Genomic DNA, 21852 nt, shown 5'->3' with positions numbered 1-21852 from the left:
ATTCAGAAACTTTAAGCAACTCAATAATTTTCATAAGAGAAGATAAAATGACTTCTTCAAATCATATGAAATATTAGTTGGGAGTTTAAAAGAAATCAAATTGAAAGTCCCTTTTGAAATTATTCTCATTTTAGAGTTATTTGGATTTTATTCAAATTATTTGTCTCCAAAAATAAAATAAATGCAAATTAGGGTAAAATGATTCCCTACATTAGAAAATTGGAGAGAAATAAATTTGAATTTATTTTGGTATTTTTAAAATGATTTTTATGAGGTTTTATTGCAGCAGTAGCACTGTTTGCTTTATTTATTTTTTTGTGGAATTTATATACCGCTGCAAATGTGTTCATCATTTAGGAAATCTTTTTCTGAAAGTTTCGATATATAATATGACTATTTACAATTCTATTTTATTTTCGTTATTCAGTTTTTTTTCTTTTCTAATTCTATTAAAAAATTGCGCGTGCGCGTGGAACTAATTGTCGCCCACGTGCGCAGTATAGTGGCGTCAGGTGCCCCATCATTTTATTTTTTCTTTCTTCCTACATGGGCCAGGCCCAGCCAGCTTTTTTTCACTTTGACCGAATTTTGTTTTAAAAAAACTACAGCGCGGGCCGCCGGGCCGAACTTTTAACCCATGATCTTTTTCAAATTTCATCTGCGTACGTATATGTTTAGTCCCACATTGCCTAGCCTTTGATCCTTAAACCTCTTTCCACCTATAAATATAGACCCATAGAGCCTCCAAAAATCATCCGATTCGGATTAAATCAATATTTTGGTTTGACTAGATTCGTTAAAGAAAAATATTTTTCTCCTCTCCGGCGGGACTTCTGAAAATTGTTTTCTCTCTCCGAAGTCATCTTTTCTCTATCTTATAAAGGTATCTTTCTTTGTTTTTTCTTTTTACACTTTCGTAGTTTATTATTTCTAGACTAGTACGATAGAATAATTAGATTATCAATTAGTCTCTGTATTTATACATTAGACCTAGAATTGTTTTAGCCGTAGCTATTTTTCCGTAAAACAGCTTGGTCCTGATTTTTCAAATAGCAATAACATTTTACTCGTTTATCCAAATTAGATGAAACTAGCGCCTATAGTTTTGTCTTGTTTTCACCTATCTAGTGAACGTGTCACACCAACTTTTTGAAATTTTCAAATTTTGAAATTTGTTCAGATTCATATTCAAACTTCTTCTGATCATAACTTGAGTTTCGTAACTCCGATTTAGTTGATTCTTTTTGCATATCGAAGCTCTTGACCTAAACTTTCTGATAAGACCAAATCCACCCAATTTTGGTACTGTTAGAAATTTTTTTCTGTTGCAAGAGTTAATTGCTTGTTTTCGAAGTTTTTCGAAGTCTTTTCTCCGATTATTTTGCATGAATACTTATGTATGCAATTGCTTGCTCACGATAGATTAACCGGAGTGTGACGAGTAGAACTATCAGGAGTTATGAGTGCGAATCATCTTCATCAACTGTATAAGGCAAGTTCACACCTTGATCATACTTTTCATACCCAGTTTTTATATATTAGTTACAATCCTCATACATTGCATGAGTAGGATCCCTTAACATGTGGGTTTGGGAAGTAGATGATGAGGTAGAACCTATTGCCTTTTTTTATCAAACCTTGGGAGTTACTTCTACGTTATGCTCATATTGCTATGCTATGCTCGTAGACGTGGTTTGGTTTGAGTGATCCATGACAAATGTGAGATTGTTAATTAATGGTTAACTTAATGTGGCTACTTAAACACACATCTGGATGGATTGGTTGCGGGCACCTGGGGATATACCAGTGTTGTCTTTTGGTTCGCCACCCAGGCTCAAAGGGGTCATAAGATTATTCATGCTAGAAACTTCCGTGTGCAGCCACAAGCTATTATGGGCTCTAGCATATTTGAGTATGTTACATGACCTCTTTCAGTGGTGGGCTAGCAGATGTAGGGGAAAGTGTCCACCCAGAGTAAAGAGTTAATGTTTCTGAAAGACTATGTCTCGGTCATCCGTTTCTCAAACACCCTGTAGTGCGAGAAAACCAACGAAGGAGATCGAGTCTTGTGGGGAGAAGTGCGCAAACCTCTGTAGAATGTACAAACTAACCATGGTTAGCCGTGTCCCCGGTTATGGACATCTTGAGTATCTGGTTCTTGGATTATCATACTGATCTCAACACTCTAAATTAATTTTGTTGGGTTCTTAATCACTGTTTAATTGGGATTGAGATGGGGTTACCATTCTCAATGTTCAAAAACTACCATGATAGTTAAATAAAATATATTCCTTTGTTGTAGGGAAAAATTGGCTTTACGCAAAAACATTCTAACCATAGAGCCTCCACCAGCCAAATATGCATGTAGTGATAGCCATTATTCAGCATTGCTCTACTGTGTGAAATTGCCAATACATTCAATGTACTGACCTACATGGCTGCAACATCTCATGTTGCAGGATCTTACGACGAGTAAGTGATACATTAGGGTTACGATTTCTACACTCAACTTTGCCGTTGGTGTTGATGGGAATCCACAACCTTGTTGTTACTTCCGCTATATGGATTGAGGTAATAGTATTTACGTTACTTTATACATGTGATTTGCCTCTGTTATAAATCCTCGAGTATTGTGCGTGTCAGCATACCGATCCAGTGATGACACTTAAGCATAGAGACTTGACCGTCTGAGGTCGGGTCGCTACATTGTACCTTCTCCCGAATTGGAAAGTAGTTTATCGCAGAAATCAGGTCCAGTGATTCCTACACCAATTAGTAAGGAAGCTAATGTTGATGATCATGAAACTTCAGATCAAGTTACTACGGAACATCGTAGGTCACCCAGAGTATGGTCCGCACCAGAGTGGTATGGTAATCCTTTTCTAGAGGTCATGTTACTTGACCATGATGAACCTACGAACTATGAGGAAGCGATGATGAGCCCAGATTCCGCGAAATGGCTTGAGGCCTTGAAATTTGAGATGGGATCCATGTATGAGAACAAAGTGTGGACTTTGGTTGACTTGCCCGATGATCAGCAGGCCATAGAGAATAAATGGATCTTCTAGAATAAGATTAGCGTTGACGGTAATGTCACTGTCTACAAAGCTCGACTTGTTGCGAAAGGTTTTCGACAAGTTCAAGGAGTTGACTATGATGAGACCTTCTCACCCGTAGAGATGCTTAAGTCTGTCCAAATCATGTTGGCAATATCCGCATTTTATGATTATGAAATTTGGCAAATGGATGTCAAAATTGCATTCCTTAATGGATTTCTTAAAGAAGAGTTGTATATGATGCAACCAGAAGGTTTTGTCTATCCTAAAGGTGCTAACAAAGTGTGCAAGCTCCAGTGATCCATTTATGGACTGGTGCAAGCCTCTCGGAGTTGGAATATACACTTGGATAGTGTGATCAAAGCATATGGTTTTATACAGACTTTTGGAGAAGCCTGTATTTACAAGAAAGTGAGTGGGAGCACTGTAGCATTTCTAATATTATATGTGGATGACATACTATTGCTTGGAAATAATATAGAATTTCTGGATAGCATAAAAGGATACTTGAATAAGAATTTTTCAATGAAAGACCTCGGTGAAGCTGCTTATATATTGGGCATCAAGATCTATAGAGATAGATCAAGACGCTTAATTGGACTTTCACAAAGCACATACCATGATAAAGTTTTGAAGAAGTTCAAAATGGATCAGTCAAAGAAAGGGTTCTTGCTTGTGTTACAAGGTGTGAAGTTGAGTTAGACTCAATGCCCAACCACTACAAAAGATAGAGAGAAAATGAAAGTCATTCTTTATGCTTAAGCCATAGGATCTATCATGTATGCAATGTTGTGTACCAGACCTGATGTGTGCCTTGCTATAAGTTTAGCAAGGAGGTACCAAAGTAATCCAGGAGTGGATCACTGGACAGCGGTCAAGAACATCCTGAAATACCTGAAAAGGACTAAGGATATGTTTCTCGTTGATGGAGGTGACAAAGAGCTTGTCATAAATGGTTACGTCGATGCAAGCTTCGACACTGATCCGGATGACTCAAAGTCGCAAACCGGATATGTATTTATATTGAATGGTGGAGCTATAAGTTGGTGCAGTTCCAAGCAGAGCGTCATGCCAGGATCTACGTGTGAAGCAGAATACATAGCTGCTTCGGAAGTAGCAAATGAAGGAGTCTAGATGAAGGAGTTCATATCCGATCCAGGTGTAATACCTAGTGCATCGGGTCCAATGAAAATCTTTTGTAACAATACTGGAGCAATTGCCTTAGCGAAGGAGTCCAGATTTCACAAGAGAACCAAACACATCAGGAGACGCTTCAATTCCATCCGCGATCAAGTCAAGGAGGGAGACATAGAGATTTGCAAGATACATATGGATCTGAATGTTGCAGACCCGTTGACTAAGACTCTTCCACGAGCAAAACATGATCAACACCAAGACTCCATGGGTGTTAGAATTATTACTATGTAATCTAGATTATTGACTCTAGTGCAAGTGGGAGACTTAAGGAAATATGCCCTAGAGGCAATAATAAAGTTGTTATTTATATTTCATTATATCATGATAAATGTTTATTATTCATGCTAGAATTGTATTAACCAGAAACATAGTACATGTGTGAATACATAGACAAAAACAGAGTGTCCCTAGTATGCCTCTACTTGACTAGCTCGTTAATCAAAGATGATTAAGTTTCCTGACCATAGACATGTGTTGTTGATGTCTACTACACAACCTTCTTCTTGTAGACGTTGTTGGGCCTCCAAGTGCAGAGGTTTGTAGGACAGTAGCAAATTTCCCTCAAGTGGATGACCTAAGGTTTATCAATCTGTGGGAGGCGTAGGATGAAGATGGTCTCTCTCAAGCAACCCTGCAACCAAATAACAAAGAGTCTCTTGTGTCCCCAACACACCCAATACAATGGTAAATTGTATAGGTGCACTAGTTCGGCGAAGAGATGGTGATACAAGTGCAATATGGATAGTAGATAATGGTTTTTGTAATCTGAAAATATAAAAACAGCAAGGTAACAAGTGGTAAAGGTGAGCACAAACGGTATTGCAATGCGTTGAAACAAGGTCTAGGGTTCATACTTTCACTAGTGCAAGTCCTCTCAATAATAATAACATAATTGGATCATATAACTATCCCTCAACATGCAACAAAGAGTCACTGCAAAGTCACTAATAGCGGAGAACAAATGAAGAGATTATTGTAGGGTACGAAACCACCTCAAAGTTATCCTTTCTGATCGATCTATTCAAGAGTCTGTAGTAAAATAACATGAAGCTATTCTTTCCATTCAATCTATCATAGCGTTCGTACTAGAATAACACCTTAAGACACAAATCAACCAAAACGCTAATATCACCTAGATACTCCAATGTCAGCTCAAGTATCCGTGGGTATGATTATACGATATGCATCACACTATCTCAGATTCATCTATTCAACCAACACAAAGAACTTCAAAGAGTGCTCCAAAGTTTCTACCAGAGAGTCATGGTGAAAATGTGTGCCAACCCCTATCCATAAGTTCACGAGGTCACAGAACTCGCAAGTTGATCACCAAAACATACATCAAGTGGATCACATGATATCCCATTGTCACCACAGATAAGCACGTGCAAGACATACATCAAGTGTTCTCAAATCCTTAAAGACTCAATCCGATAAGATAACTTCAAAGGGAAAACTCAATTCATCACAAGAGAGTAGAGGTGGAGAAACATCATAACATCCAACTATAATAGCAAAGCTCACGATACATCAAGATCGTACCACCTCAAGAACACGAGAGAGAGAGAGAGAGAGATCAAACACATAGCTACTGGTACATACCCTCAGTCCCGAGGTAGAACTACTCCCTCCTCGTCATGGAGAGCACCAAGATGATGAAGATGGCCACCGTAGAGGGATTCCCCCTCCGGCAGGGTGCCGGAACGGGTCTAGATTGGTTTTCGGTGGCTACGGAGGCTTCTGGCGGCGGAACTCCCGATCTATTCTTCTCCTCAATGTTTCGGGTATATATATATATAGGAAGAAGTACGTCGATGGAGCAACGAGGAGCCCATGAAGGTGGAGGGCGCGCCCAGGGGGTGGGCGCGCCCCCCTGCCTCGTGGCAGCCTCGTTGATTTCCTGACGTATACTCCAAGTCTCCTGGATTGCTTCCGTTCCAAAAATAACTCTCCCGAAGGTTTCATTCCATTTGGACTCCGTTTGATATTCCTTTTCAGTGAAACTCTAAAATAGGCAAAAAACAACAATTTGGGTTGGGCCTCCGGTTAATAGGTGTAATACCCCGGATGTAACTTACCCAATATGTATTCCAACTCTTGCCGTTTCCGGCGTTAAGTTATTTTATTTTCTTGGGTTCGGGTCTTTGTCTCCGTGTGTTGTTATTGTTGTCATGCATCTCATATCATGTCACCATGTGCATTGCATTTGCATACGTCTTCGTCTCATGCATTCGAGCATTTTCCCCGTTGTCCGTTTTGCATTCCGGCACTTCGTTCTCCTCCGGTGGTCATTTCTACCTTTCTTTCGTGTGTGGGGATTGAACATTTTTGGATTGGGCCGAGACTTTCCAAGCGGCCTTGGTTTACTACCGGTAGACCGCCTGTCAAGTTTCGTATCATTTGGACTTTGTTTGATACTCCAACGGTTAACCGAGGGACCGAAAAGGCCTCGTGTGTGTTGCAGCCAACACCCCTCCAATTTGGCCCAAAACCCACCAAAACCCTCTCCATCATCTAGAGCGTTCGATCACGATCGCGTGGCCGAAAACCGCACCTCATTTCGACTCTCCTAGCTCCCTCTATGCCTATAAATAGAACCCCCACGAAAAATCCGGATCTCTCCCCCGTCCCAAACCCTAAAACCACCTCGCGCCGGCCGGACACATCCGAATCCGGCCGGACAAACCGCCGCCGCCGCCCGCGCCCTATCCGCGCCTGCCACGTGTCGCCGCCGCCTTCGTGCCCCACATTGCCGCGCCAGGCCCGCCGGGGCCCGAGGCCGGCCCCCGCGGCCCGCTCCGCGCCCGTCGCCCCGCCGCCTCCATCCCCCGCGCGCGCCGCCGTCTTCCTCCAAGCCGGCCGCCGCCACGACGCCTCCGGCGACCGCCGCCCCGCCGCCAAGCCCTGCGAGCTCGGATTGCCGCCTCCGTGCCGCGTCCGCCACGCCGGCGAGCTCCTCCGCGCCGACGTCCTCCTCCTCCCAGCCGGCGAGCCCCTCCTCCGCGCCAAGTCTGACTCCGGCGAGCTCCAAGTCTGGCTGGTGAACCTCGTAGTCCATGCGTGAACAGTGCCAGATCTGGATCTAGATCCAAAAGCGGGTTGACTTTCTCCCGAAACCCTAGTTCATATGCCCATGTTCATCGTGCCGTAACTTTGCATCTGTAACTCCGTTTTGCGCATATAGCATATCAAAATGTTCGTCTCAGAGAGTACATAATTTCATCTCATTGCATCATTTTCATTTGAGTTCATCTTGATGCCCGAAATGCTGCTAGAAGAGTGCTACTTGAGATAATTGTCAGATCTGCTACTCCATTTAGATATTTGTCATTTTTGCCATGTTTATTGTGTGCATGTTATGCCCTGGTGCTCTACATATGTTTTGTTAAGGGTTTTTCCATCTTTCCAGAGGTGCAACCCATGTATTTTTGGGATGTGTGTGGTGACTAGCACAAGCTTGCAAAGTGAGGCACTTGGTAATGTTGATTTCAGGGACTTAGCATTTTCACCAAGTCCTTGGGCTGTTTATCTCATTATGCCATATGTTCATGTTGTTTCCTAGTGATCCGTGCCTCTTTTGAGGATGATCGGTAAGGATGTTTTGTTAATCTTGTAGTGACCTAACCATCCATGTCTTTGTTTGCAATTATGGAGCACCCTAGCTTGAGTCAATCGAGCTCTACTTTTGTCATTTAGTGAATCTGGGCAGATTGTCTACTTGTTAGCGATTTTGCCGATGATGTTGTAGTTGATCCGTGCATGCTATGCTATTGTTCTTGCCATGTCTAGCTTGAATTTTGTGTATTTTTGATGGGTGTATGCTTAGATTATCATGACTTGCTCTGTGGTGAGTGCATCGAGCTCGTAAACATTCCTACTTGATATCTATTTTCAGCATGCTCCAGTTTTCACCAAGTTTGAGTACTGATTATGTTTTTGCCATGTTCACATGCTTGTAATTGTATTTTCTGATCCCTTTTGGCTCAAGGTCACTAAGGGACATTTGTTAAGCTCTTTGAGTATCTTCATGCCATGCTTTACTTTGCCATGTTCAGGTCCTGTAGCATACATTTTTCATGCTCCGAAGTGTGCTACCTGATCTGAAATTCCAGACAAGTGTTAATTTCACTAAGTCTGAGATCTGTTTTCCATGTGCATTTTTGCCATGCTTGTTTGAACCTGTTAATGGATTAATTGGCCGTGGCTCAGTGCTAGACTTTTGTTAAGCATCATGAATGAATCCCTACCATGTATTTTGATGCCATGTTTGAGTGCTGTAGCATGTTCATCTCATTGCATTTAGATGGCTACTTGCTGTAAATCGCAGACCGGTGTCATATTTGAATCGCTTGCCATTTTCAAACCGTAACTCCGATTCCGGCGTTCTTTATATCGTTTTCAAGCGATTTCATCTCATCTTTCCAGTGGAACACTTGGTTTTCCAAGTTGAGGCCAGGTTCATGCATTCCTTGTCAAATCTTGCATATGCATCCCGCATTGCATCCCGCATAGCATACCATCTTTGCATCATGTTGTTTGAGTTTGCACGTGGTTGATTGTGCTTCGTTTCCTTGTTTGTCTTGTTTGGGGAGAGCCGGGAGACGAGTTCGCTAATGAGGAGCCCGTTGAGTTTGCTTTCGAGGATCCAGTCAACTTTGACAGCTTTGCAGGCAAGATGATCATACCCTCGAAATCACTACTATCTTTGCTTTGCTAGATGCTCGCTCTTTTGCTATGCCTATGCTACGATGCCTACCACTTGCTTATCATGCCTCCCAAATTGCCATGTCAAACCTCTAACCCACCATGTCCTAGCAAACTGTTGATTGGCTATGTTACCGCTTTGCTCAGCCCCTCTTTTAGCGTTGCTAGTTGCAGGTGAAGATTGGAGACTGTTCCTTGTTGGAACATTTATTTACTTGTTGGGATATCATTATATTGCCATGTTATCTTAATGCATCTATATACTTGGTAAAGGGTGGAAGGCTCGGCCTCTCGCCTAGTGTTTTGTTCCACTCTTGCCGCCCTAGTTTCCGTCATATCGGTGTTATGTTCCCGGATTTTGCGTTCCTTATGCGGTTGGGTTATAATGGGAACCCCTTGATAGTTCGACTTGATTAAAGCTTTTCCAGCAATGCCCAACCTTGGTTTTACCATTTGCCACCTAGCCTCTTTTTCCCTTGGGTTTCCGGAGCCCGAGGATCATCTTATTTAAACCCCCCCCCCCCCGGGCCAGTGCTCCTCTGAGTGTTGGTCCGACCGAGTAGACTACGGGGCCACCTCGGGGCAACTTGAGGGTTGGCTTTACTCGTAGGATGTCTCATCTGAGTGTGCCCTGAGAACGAGATATGTGCAGCTCCTATCGGGATTTGTCGGCACATTCGGGCGGTGTTGCTGGTCTTGTTTTAACCTGTCGAAGTGTCTTGAAGAACCGAGATACCAAGTCTGATCGGAACGTCTCGGAAGGAGGTCTATTCCTTCGTTGATCGTGAGAGCTTGTCATGGGCTAAGTTGGGACTCCCCTGCAGGGATTTGAACTTTCGAAAGCCGTGCCCGCGGTTATGGGCAGATGGGAATTTGTTAATGTCCGGTTGTAGATAACTTGAACCTTAACTTAATTAAAATGAATCAACAGTGTGAGTTATCGTGATGGTCTCTTCTCGGCGGAGTCCGGGAAGTGAACACGGTGTTGGAGTAATGCTTGCGCAGGTTGTCCTCTAGTTTCTCGAATGCGCTTTGCCTTCTCTTCTCGCTCTCTTTTGCGAACAGGATAGCCACCATATTTGCTAGTCGCTTGCTGCAGCTCCACATATTTACCTTGCCTTACCTATAAGCTTAAATAGTCTTGATCGCGAGGGTGCGAGATTGCTGAGTCCCTGTGGCTCACAGATTACTATTACACCAGATGCAGGGCCTGCTGATTCCGCTCCAGGTGACGCGCTCGAGCTCAAGTGGGAGTTCGATGAGGACTCTCAACAATACTATGTTTCCTTTCCTGATGATCAGTAGTGGTGCCCAGTTGGGGGTGATCGGGACCGTGTCGCATGTTGGGTTATCTTTTATTTTGGTGCCGTAGTTGGGCCATGAGTGTTTGGATGTTGTAATGCTATTTATGTACTTGATTGACGTGGCGAGTATAAGCCAACTATGTTATCTCCCCTTTATTATTTATATTACATGGGATGTTGTGAAGATTGCCTAACTTGCAACATTGCCTTCAATGCGATTATGCCTCTAAGTCGCGCCTCGACACGTGGGAGCTATAGTCGCATCGAGGGTGTTACAATAGGTTAGTCCCAAAAATAATATAAAAGTGTATAATAAAGCCCATAAATATCCAAAACAGATAATATAATAGCATGGAGCAATCAAAAATTATAGATACATTGGAGACGTATCAGTTTTCATTTGATGAACGGGATCACATCATTAAAGAATGATGTGATGGACAAGACCCATCTGTTAGCTTAGCATAATGATCGTTAAGTTTTATTGCTATTTCGTTCTTCATGACTTATACATATTCCTCTGACTATGAGATTATGCAACTCTCGAATACCAGAGGAACACCTTGTGTGCTATCAAACGTCACAATGTAACTAGGTGATTATAAATATGCTCTACAGGTGTATCCGAAGGTGTTTGTTGGGTTGACATAGATAAATATTAGGATTTGTCACTCCGAGTAACGGAGAGGTATCTCTAGGCCCTCTCAATAATGCGCATCACTATAAGCCTTGCAAGCAATGTGACTAATGAGTTAGTTGTAGGATGATGTATTACAGAACGAGTAAAGAGACTTGTTGGTAATGAGATTGAACTAGGTATGATGATACCGACGATCGAATCTCGGGCAAGTAACATACCGATGACAAAGGGAACAATGTATGTTGTTATTGCGATTTGACCAATAAAGATCTTCGTAGAATATGTAGGAACTAACATGAGCATCCAGGTTCCGCTATTGGTTATTGACCGGAGATGTGTCTCGGTCATGTCTACATAGTTCTCGAACCCGTAGGGTCCACACGCTTAACGTTCGATGGCGATTTGTATTATGAGTTATGTGTTTTGGTGATAGAAGTTTGTTCGGGGTCCCAGATGAGATCACAGACATGACGAGGAGTCTCGAAATGGACGAGGGGTAAAGATTCATATATTGGAAGGTTATATACGGACACCGGAATGGTTCTGAAGAGGTTCGGGGATTTTTCGGAGTACCGGGAGGTTACCGGACCCCCCCCCCCCCGGGAAAGTTAATGGGCCTCATGGGCCATGGTGGAGAGGAGGACACATGCCACAGGAGGTGCCACGTGCCCCCTAGCAATCCGAATTGGACAAGGGGTGGGGGGCGCAGCCCCCTTTCCTTCTCCCTCTCCCCCTCTTTCCCCTTTCCCACTCTCCGTTGGAAGGAAGGGGTGGAGCCGACTAGGACTAGGAGTGCTAGTGGGACTCCCCCCACTTGGCGCGCCCCCAAGGGCCAGCCGGCCTCCCCTCTCCTCCTTTATATACGGGGGTGGGGGCACCCCAAAGAGACATCGATGTTCTCTTAGCCGTGTGCGGTGCCCCCTTCATAGTTTACTCCTTCGTTCATAGCGTCGTAGTGCTTAGGCAAAGCCCTACGCGGATCACATCACCATCACCGTCACCATGCCGTCGTGCTGACGAAACTCTCCCTCGACCCTCTGCTGGATCAAGAGTTCGAGGGACGTCATTGAGCCGAACGTGTGCTGAGCACGGAGGTGACATATGTTCGGTAGTAAGATTGGTTGGATCGTGAAGACGTTCGACTACATCAACTGCATTAACCTAACGCTTCCGCTTTTGGTCTACGAGGGTACGTGGACACACTCTCCCCCTCTTGTTGCTATGCATCTCCTAGATAGATCTTGCATGATCATAGGAATTTTTTTGAAATTGCATGCTACATTCGCCAACAGGGTGCCCCCTGAACCGCCTCTTTACTCTATAAATACCCCAATAATCCATAAACCCTAGGGGATTCGACGAAAATCAATTCCAGCCGCTGCAGAGTCCAGAACCACCATATCCAATCTAGACACCATCACGGAGGGGTTCACTACTTCCATTGGTGCCTCTCCGATGATGCGTGAGTAGTTCTTTGTAGACCTTCGGGTCTATAGTTAGTAGCTAGATGGCTTCCACTCTCTCGTTTAATTCTCAATAGAATGGTCTCTTGGAGATCCATATGATGTAACTCCTTTTGCGGTGTGTTTGTTGGGATCGGATGAACTTTGAGTTTATGATCAGATCTATCTTTTTATCCATGAAAGTTATTTGAGTTTCTTTGATCTCTTATATGCATGATTGCTTATAGCCTCGTATTTCTTCTTCGATATTTAGGTTTTGTTTGGCCAACTTGATCTATTTATCTTGCAATGGGAAGAGGTGCTTTGTAGTGGATTCGATCTTATGGTGCTTGATCCCAGTGACAGAAGGGGAACCGACACGTATGTATCATTGTTACTAAGGATACAATGATGGGGTCTATTTCTACATAAATAGATCTTGTCTACATCATGTCATCATTCTTATTGCATTACTCCGTTTCTCCATGAACTTAATAAACTAGATGCATGCTGGATAGCAGTTGATGTGTGGAGTAATAGTAGTAGATGCAGGCAGGAGTCGGTCTACTAATCTTGGGCATGATGCCTATATAATGGTCATTTCCTGGACATCGTCATGATTATTTGAAGTTCTATCAATTACCCAACAATAATTTGTTTACCCACCATTTGCTATTTTTCTCAAGAGAAGCAACTAGTGAAACCTACGCCCCCTGGGTCTCTTTCTCATATTATTTGCCTTTGCGATCTATTTTCCTTTGCTTTTATTTTCAGATCTATTAAACCCAAAAATACAAAAATACCTTTCTACAATTTATTCTTATTTATTTTATTTGGTGTTCGATATATCAATCTACCACAATTTATTCACGTCCGTTTGACAATTTCTGGCGCCGTTGCCCGAAAGGGATTGACAACCCCTTTAATACGTCGGGTTTGCGAGTATTTCTTATTTGTGTGCAGGTGCCACTTACGTATTGTTGCTTGGTTCTCCTACTGGTTCGATGACCTTGGTTTCATCACTAAGGGAAATACCTACCGTCGTTGTGCTGCATCATCCCTTCCTCTTTGGGGAAATACCGACGTAGTGTCAAGCCGCATCAGTACACCGCGTGTGGAGGAGCATCACCATATTGACCAACTCCCTTGGTCTCAACTACAATCATCTTCGCCCCATTGTCGGTAACAACCCTGTTAATATTCCTGTTCTTTCTAGAGATGGAATGGTAGTAGTTCGTCTTGGTCGTCATTGCATTCAAAATCCTAGAGTTAGGTATTGGTTGCCTACTCCTTAACCGTTTCTCCATAGAAAATGGACAAATGCATTATGTGCCACAGGAAGGAGATGCAGATTATGACCAAGAAGGCCTGGAACAGGAACAAGTTGATGAAGAAGAACTCGCCCTCGACGAAGAAGAGGAGCAACCCTAAGAGGAGCAGCCACAACAAGAAGTCTACACCACCTACATGGACCTCTATAGTCTTCATGGCTCCATCAATGACATCATAAACCTCGTCGAGTCCCTTCGAAGCACGCCCGTCTACATAAACGCAAGCTTCTCCAACTGGAGCCAAGGATGGGCTCCCAACCAGCCGCCGCCACAATGATCTCACAGTCTCGCGCTTGTCAAAGCTTAAGCTTGGGGGATGTCACTACCACGTCTACATCAAGTTGTGGCGTTATTACTTAAATAAATTGTAATGAGGTTGTATCGTGTTGGTTTGTTCCAACACTTTGCTTTTATTTGCTTTCGTTTTTATTGCCATTGTGATTTTTCGTTTGCAAGTTAGTATTCAAAAATCCATAAATAGAATAAGCTTGCTTTGCTCTCTTCCTTTTTTGCCATTTTCCCCTGGATTTCATTTGCATTCTTGTTTATATTTCAGAGGAGTTGATCTACATTGGACAACGAGGAATGCAAGCTTAGGAAAGACAAGTTTGTAGATTCATGATCGTGAAGGTATGTCCTATGACCCCTGTCTTCTGCACTTGAAATGCTTAGAACAGATGTAGTAGTAGTATGTGTAATGTGTGCAAGCGGGAGTAAGTCTTGATAATTAAAACAAAGGTTTGTTCTAGTAGCTGAAATAATTTTGTATCATTTGTTCTGTTTAATACAGATAATCAAGACATGCCATGGGACTGTTTTAAAAAATAAAGTGATCTTAACCAAGAATAACCATGCACAAGAGAAAGTTTTCAAAGACTTGGGTGTTGAGAAAATGATATTAGAGGTACTCAACCCCATATTGTTAATTTTAATAGACTCAATAGCACTTGCGGATTAAATTTTCTAGAGGAACTTAGTTTAAGGGTGAATGAGGTTATGCCAAAAATATGTGTTGTATTCTTACTTGGTACTTTAGCTTCTCGTTGGTGCTATGGCCTTGCTACTCTATGCACATGTACGTGTGTAAATGTGGCTTCATCACCTTTCTTGATGTTATGTTGAGAACTCCGCTGGCCAATGAACAATCCACCCGAGTTTCAGCTTGGATTTTGGCTATGAGTTTGTTACCGTATGTAGTGGCAACACTACATCAAATATTATTTAGCTTTCTTTTGAATGTTTGTGTATGTGGTAAATAACGGGAACTGGTCATAAGAGCTCGAAAGAGACAACATAATGGTCCATAGTTCCGACAACATTAAGCCACCGCGAAACCTTATGCATGATCACTTATTTGGCATAATCCCGTCACGTGACAACCAAAGTTCCAACAGACAATGATTGAAACAAAGTGTTTGAGAGCCTTGACAATGAGACACTTGTGGGTGTGTTAGTGAGTTACTCTAGAATAATGTTTTCTTTATACACCTTTCACTCCCTAATTTATGTTTACATTGCTCAAAGTAAGAAGAACTTTTTCGTATATTCACGGTAAGAAAGTGTTAACTAGAGGAAATAGAATTAAAAGAGCTACCATGTTATTTTATCTAGTTGAGCAAGAACTTTGAGTTAATTGTCTTTACTTCAATAAAACTTGCATAATAACCATGCCACCACTACAACTATACCAAGTTTTCAGGTCAAGAAGCGGATGGCTATCTAGGTGTACCGATCGTAGGTGAACCAAAACCTTCTCGTTATTTTGGTTTAAACAACTATGTGTATTTGTAATCCTAATCTCCATCAACACTAGCCGCTGCCATTTCCATCTCTATAGCGACCACCTTCATCTCCACCATCTAGTCATATTTGTAAGCGTGTATCACACGCAACATCCATTGCAAGACAAGAGCCATGTGTGAGTAGTTCAGCAAGATATGGGTTCAGGCAAGAGCCATGCCACCCGATGTATTTGTTAGAGGGATCAATGGAAGGACTTTCAATTAATGTCTCATATGTGTAACATAAAATTGTTCCATAGTTGTCTCTTGTCTCACTCGCATTATCCATCCCTACACGCACCCAAGATCATGGAGAATGAGCCATGGAGAGGCTAAGGGCAGAGAGACAGTGAAGTGTTATTCTGAACACCAGTGACAGAAAGGTTTAGTACGGTAACACAAATCCTATCCCTGGGGATTCAAGAGGTGTAGTCATTAAACGCCCAAGCTTTTGTTTGATTATTGCAATCTTAATTATCGAGGCAATCCTGCGCGACGGATAGGGCCTTCGATTGGACAATTGATTCTTGATGCAGCACACGCGTCGGTCAAGATGTAATTTAGATCTTGATGGTTGACTTCCAGAGCACAAATTAAGATCAAATTTGGTCTCGTCGCCAATATACGGTTGTAAGCATAAGACCTCATACCCATGCCTATTTTTATTATAAGTGTTATTCATGTGTTAGTTTGATTTATGGTCAGGTACGTACAAAGCTACAATTAATTCTTTAGCAAAACCTTGTTTGACACCCTAAATTAATGGGCACGGGCCTCTCGTGGGTTCGATAACTCAGGGTCACCTTTGGGGAAAAAGACGAGAATCCTTTATGCTCCATTTCTGGATCACCAAAGGAAGTAATCATAAACATGTGTGTGATGATGATTAGATTTCATGTTTTCTTATGCCATACTTAGGAGTGGATAATATATTATATTGGGTGTCAACCTGCATTAAATTGATTCTGATGTGGTATGTCAGGATGGTATCCTCCTCTAAAGAATTTAAGTGGCCTCACTTGGTACATGTTCACGCATGTAACTGATTCAAATTCAATCTTGTCTTGATAATATTTATGTTCAGTGTGTTTATATCCTACTCATGCTACTATTTAATGTTGGTCATTCAAAATTCATGATTATGAATGTTGTTGCTCTCTAGTTGGTCACTTTCCAGTCTATTGCTAGCCTTCGCCTGTACTAAGCGGAAATGTTGCATGTGCATCCAAATCCCTAAACCAAAAGTTATGCCATAAAGAGTCCACTAAATCTTCCTTTATATGGTATTACTCTACCGTTACAAGTAAATTGCATGTGTCATGTCTAAACTTTCAAATAAATACTTGTTTTGTGTGCTCATAAACTCATGGAATGGTAGGAAAGAGTGTCATCTTCTATGCTAAATGTTGTATTCCTCTCAACAAGTATGACATCTACTTGTTTAAAACTGAAAAAAGAGTTGGTAAATGGGATGCTCAGTCCTGAACTAATAAACAAATAAAAAGCACTCCTCCCCAGGGCATGTTGGAAGGTGCTCGTGAATTCGGCTAGCTATGGTTTGTGGAAAGACAAGGTGGGGGTGTTAAGCATGGGAATCGTTCTCACACATGTATAGCATATACCATGACGAGATTCTCGGCCGTTAACCTTTGACTGAAAAGTGCACCTCCCAAAATAAATCCTCCTCTATTTTAAACCAATGAGCTCTGCTAGGTGTCAAATCTCTGGTTCCCTCTATGAAGGACCTTCTTTTATTTTATTTATGAGTCATCACCTTCTTATTCAAGCCCCAACTCAGGGAGTGCTATTGTCATTCCTAGTTTAACATGCATTGGGTCTAATTAATGTTGAATGAAGAATGACAAGATGTTTTCTATGCTGAATTAAATTGTTTAGTAGTTTCTTGAACTTCATAGGTGCTATGCATTAATGTTTTGCGGTCTTAGAAATGGCTAGTGAGATACCACCCATGACGGCTCGTACACCTAGTCGGGCTTGCAGCAGGGCTACACCCAGTACGGCATGTATACCGACCCGGGCACGCAGCTGGGCTACATAGTCTGTCACGTACACCAAGCAAGGCACTGATACACAAAAACAGGATTGAGCCACCCAAGAGGAGGATGGCGATGACAATGATTTGGATGAATTTGCTGCTGATCCAAAGAAGAGGGCTAGAGGAGAAAGCTTTAACATGTGGGAGGAAAAGTTGTTGTGTGATGCATGGTTGGCCACTAGCCTTGATCTGATCGATGATATGGAGCAAAAGGGCACAACATTTTGGGCTAACATTCACTCTTGGTTCCATGAACACAAGCATTTCGAGCCCTACTCTAATGAGCTCATCCGCAACTATTGTGACGCCCGGATATTTAAGCTACAGAGAACCCCACTAATGTTGCCACGTCACCTCGATTACTGTTGCTAAACTCATGTTAGTTTGAAATGGGTTCGAATTCAAAATTCAAAATCAGGCTAACAATAAAGGTTTTCTAATGTTAAAACTAAAATGTTCGGGAGGTGTAAAATAAATCATAGGCAATTACGCTGAAGGACCCATATCTAAATAAAATATTTAAATGCACAATAGTATATAAAACAGCAGCAAACTAATTATTTAAATGCTTTTAAATACTAACAATTATTAAACTAGTTCATTTGGCCACCAAGCTTGTTGAGGTAGTGGCATATGTTATTATGCTAATTTAGGAGTAGGGGTTATGTTTTTGTAATACTATTTGCTAGCTAAAAGGAAACACAAAAGAAAGATAAATGAAAACAAAACAAAAGAAAAGAAACCCGCCCTTTCCCCATGGGCATCGGCCCATCCCACCCAGCCGGCCAGCCCACCTAGCCCATCCGGCCGACCCACCCCGCTCTCCCCATAACCCCCACTCCCGTAACCCTAACCCCCTGTCGCCCCCACTTCGCCCCCACTCGTTCCACTCCCCCTCTCTGCCTTCCTCCCTAACCCAGACCGGGATCGGGGGTGATCGACGCCGTCGTCGCCCGGAACCCCCGCCGGAGCCACCCTGCCACCCGCCGTCGCCGGTGCCACCTCCTCGTCTTCGTCACTCGTCCTCATTCCCCCTCCTCGCGACGCCAACGCCCCGCCGCCCCTGGACATCGGCGCTGTTGTCGTGCGCCGCACCACCGCCGCCTAGAGACCTTGCCGCCTCGACCTCTTCCCCGTCGTTGACCCCGCCACCGTCGCGGACCCGTCCCCGTCCTCCTCCCCGCTGGACCACATCAAGCCTCGCGACCACCTCTACTCTCCGACGCCGGTGAGGGCCACGTCCTCCTCCTTTCCTATTTACCCCGTGTGCCACGACCTCATCCGTCGCTCTCCGTGGCCACCTGACCCACGCACCAGCCACACCCAGTGCATGCGCCCGTGGTCACTGGCGGTGCTCTGTCCGCTGCTACTACGGCCCACGCGCTGCCTGCGTCCCACCTCCGCCTCTGCCTCGTCATCGCGTGCATCGCCGCGCTCTTCCTGCGAGGCCGCCGCGCTCCGCCCCATCTGACCCACGTCTCACTTGCGCTTCGGCCGCCGCCGCACTTGCCGTCCCGCTCCACCACGGCACTCACCCCGCGCCGCTCCTAGCCCCGCCCCTCACCTCGCTGCCCCCCCCCTACTCCGGCCGGTTGCGGCCGCCCTGCCATGGCCGCCGACCAGCCATCACGCGGCCGGAGCCAGCGCCCCGCCTGCTTCGTCCTTTTTTGCTCGGGTTCGCCCGCTCCGCGACACACCCGACCCGCTAAGGGCCCTGGCCCGATGACAGCCCAGGCCCACCCCAGAGAATGATTTTTTTTAAAGATAAAAAATAATAAAAATATAAATAAAATTAATTATTTAATTAATTAACTTAATTAATTCTGTTAATTAACTATTAAACCAAATTAACCTACTAACTAATCTAATTAAACAGTTAGTTAAACAATGACATACGGGACCCACACGTCAGCATAACCAGTCAACACCTATGTTGACTGATGACATCATGCTGACGTCATGCTGATTCAACAATACTATTTTCGAATTTATTTAATAATTAATAATTTCGAAAATGATTTAAAACTTTTAAAATTAATATAAAATAATCCGTACTTCGGATGGAAAAACTTTGTACATGAAAGTTGCTCAGAACGACGAGACGGATCCGAATATGCATCACGTTTGTCCGCCACACATCCCTAGCATAGCGAACACGCAACTTTCCCCCTCCGGTTCATCCGTCCGAAAACGCAAAACACCGGGGATACTTTCCCGAATGTTTCCCCCCTTCGTCGGTATTACCTCCTTCTGCGTTAGGGCACACCTGGCACCGTTACTTGTCATGTCCTGCATCGATATGCATCTGTTTGCCTTGTAATCACTGTTTCTTCCCTCTCTTCTCTCCGGTAGACTACGAGACTGACGCTGCTGCTGGTGCCCCGATCGACTACATCGAAGATGACCCCTCCTTCTTGCCAGAGCAACCAGGCAACCCCCCCCCCTTGATCACCAGATATCGCCTAGAGTAGTGTAGCATGTTACTGTTTTAAGTTAATCCTATTCTGTTGCATAGCCTGTCATTGTTGCTACAATTGTTGATACCTTACCTGCAATCCTAAATGCCTAGTATAGGATGCTAGTTTATCATCAGTGACCCTACTTTCTTGTCCGTCTGCCATGCTATACTATTGGGTCGTGATCACTAGGGAGGTGATCACGGGTATATGTTATATATCTTATACATGATTCATGTGATGACTAAAGACGGGTCGGCTCGTAGAGTACCCCCGACTGATTCATGGATTGGGGGCTGAAAGGACCTTTGTCCCGATGGCCCTCTAGGTGGATCTTTGTGGCGGAGTGACAGGGCAGGTTGTGACCACCTAGGAGAGAGGTGGGCCTGGCCCTGGTCGGCGTCTGCGGTTAATTCAATTAACACGCTTAATGAGATCTTGGTATTTGATCTGAGTCTGGCCACTGGCCTATACGCACTAACCAACTACGCGGGAACAGTTATGGGCACTCGACGTCGTGGTATCAGCCAAAGCCTTCGTGACGTCAGCGACTGAGCGGCGCGCGCCGGGTTGGACTGCGTAATGCAACTTCCTTGGAAATTGAGGTTGCTAGGTCTACTCACCGGCTGCCCTCACAACGTGTAGGTGTGCAATGGGCGATGGGCCTAGACACCTGTGCCATAGGATTTAGACCGGCATGCTGACCTCTCTGTTGTGCCTAGGTAGGGCTGCGACGTGTTGATCTTCCGAGGCCAGGCATGACCCAGGAAAGTGTGTCCGGCCAAAGGGGATTGAGTGTTTTGGGAAATGTGGTGCACCCCTGCAGGGAAGTTTATCTATTCAAATAGCCGTGTCCCTCGGTAAAAGTACGACCAGGAGTTGTACCTTGACCTTATGACAACTAGAACCAGATACTTAATAAAATACACCCTTCCAAGTGCCAAATACAACCCGGTGATCGCTCTCTCACAGGGCGACGAGGGGAGGATCGTCGGGTAGGATTATGCTATGTGATGATACTTGGTTAACTTACCATCTACTCTCTTCTTTTGCTTCAAGATGGAGGCTTCCAGGAGCGTAGTCTTCTATAGGACTAGCTATCCCCCTCTTATTTCGACATTTTGTAGTTCAGTCCACATATACTACCACTTTCATTGATACCAATGCATATGTAGTGTAGCTCCTTGCTTGCGAGTACTTTGGATGAGTACTCACGGTTGCTTTGCTCCCGCCTTTTCCCCTTTCTATACCCGGTTGTTGCGACCAGACATTGGAGTCCAGGAGCCAGACGCCACCGTCGACGACGACTCCTACTACACCGAGGTGCCTACTATTACGTGCAGGCCGCTGACAACGACCATGAGTAGTTTAGGAGGATCCCAGGCAGGAGGCCTGCGCCTCTTTCGATATGTATCCCAGTTTGTGCTAGCCTTCTTAAGGAAAGCTTGTTTAACCTATGTCTGTACTCAGATATTGTTGCTTCCGCTGACTCGTCTATGATCGAGCTGTTGTATTCGAGCCCTCGTGGCCCCTGGCTTGTAATATGATGCTTGTATGACTTATTTTATTTGTAGAGTTGTGTTGTGATATCTTCCCGCGAGTCCCTGATCTTGATCGTACACGTTTGCGTGTATGATTAGTGTACGATTGAATCGGGGCGTCACAAGTTGGTATCAGAGCCGACTGGCTGTAGGAATCCCCCTTCCACACTCCTTGGCCAAAGTTGAGTCTAGACATTGCAAAACTTTTACCAACATGGTTGTGTGTCTTACGGGCCCACATCGCCATTTGGGTGGTATTAGGATCTTTTATTCTTCGTCTATACTTTGGGACTCTAATCTCTCTTCTATTCGGGCTAAATGAATTTTGCTAAATCTAACATTAG

This window comes from Triticum aestivum, chromosome 6A, assembly GCF_018294505.1.
Source record: "Triticum aestivum cultivar Chinese Spring chromosome 6A, IWGSC CS RefSeq v2.1, whole genome shotgun sequence".
NCBI classification, from domain to species: domain Eukaryota; kingdom Viridiplantae; phylum Streptophyta; class Magnoliopsida; order Poales; family Poaceae; genus Triticum; species Triticum aestivum.
The sequence above is the reverse complement of the archived record's forward strand: the minus strand, read 5'-3'. Positions refer to the sequence as shown.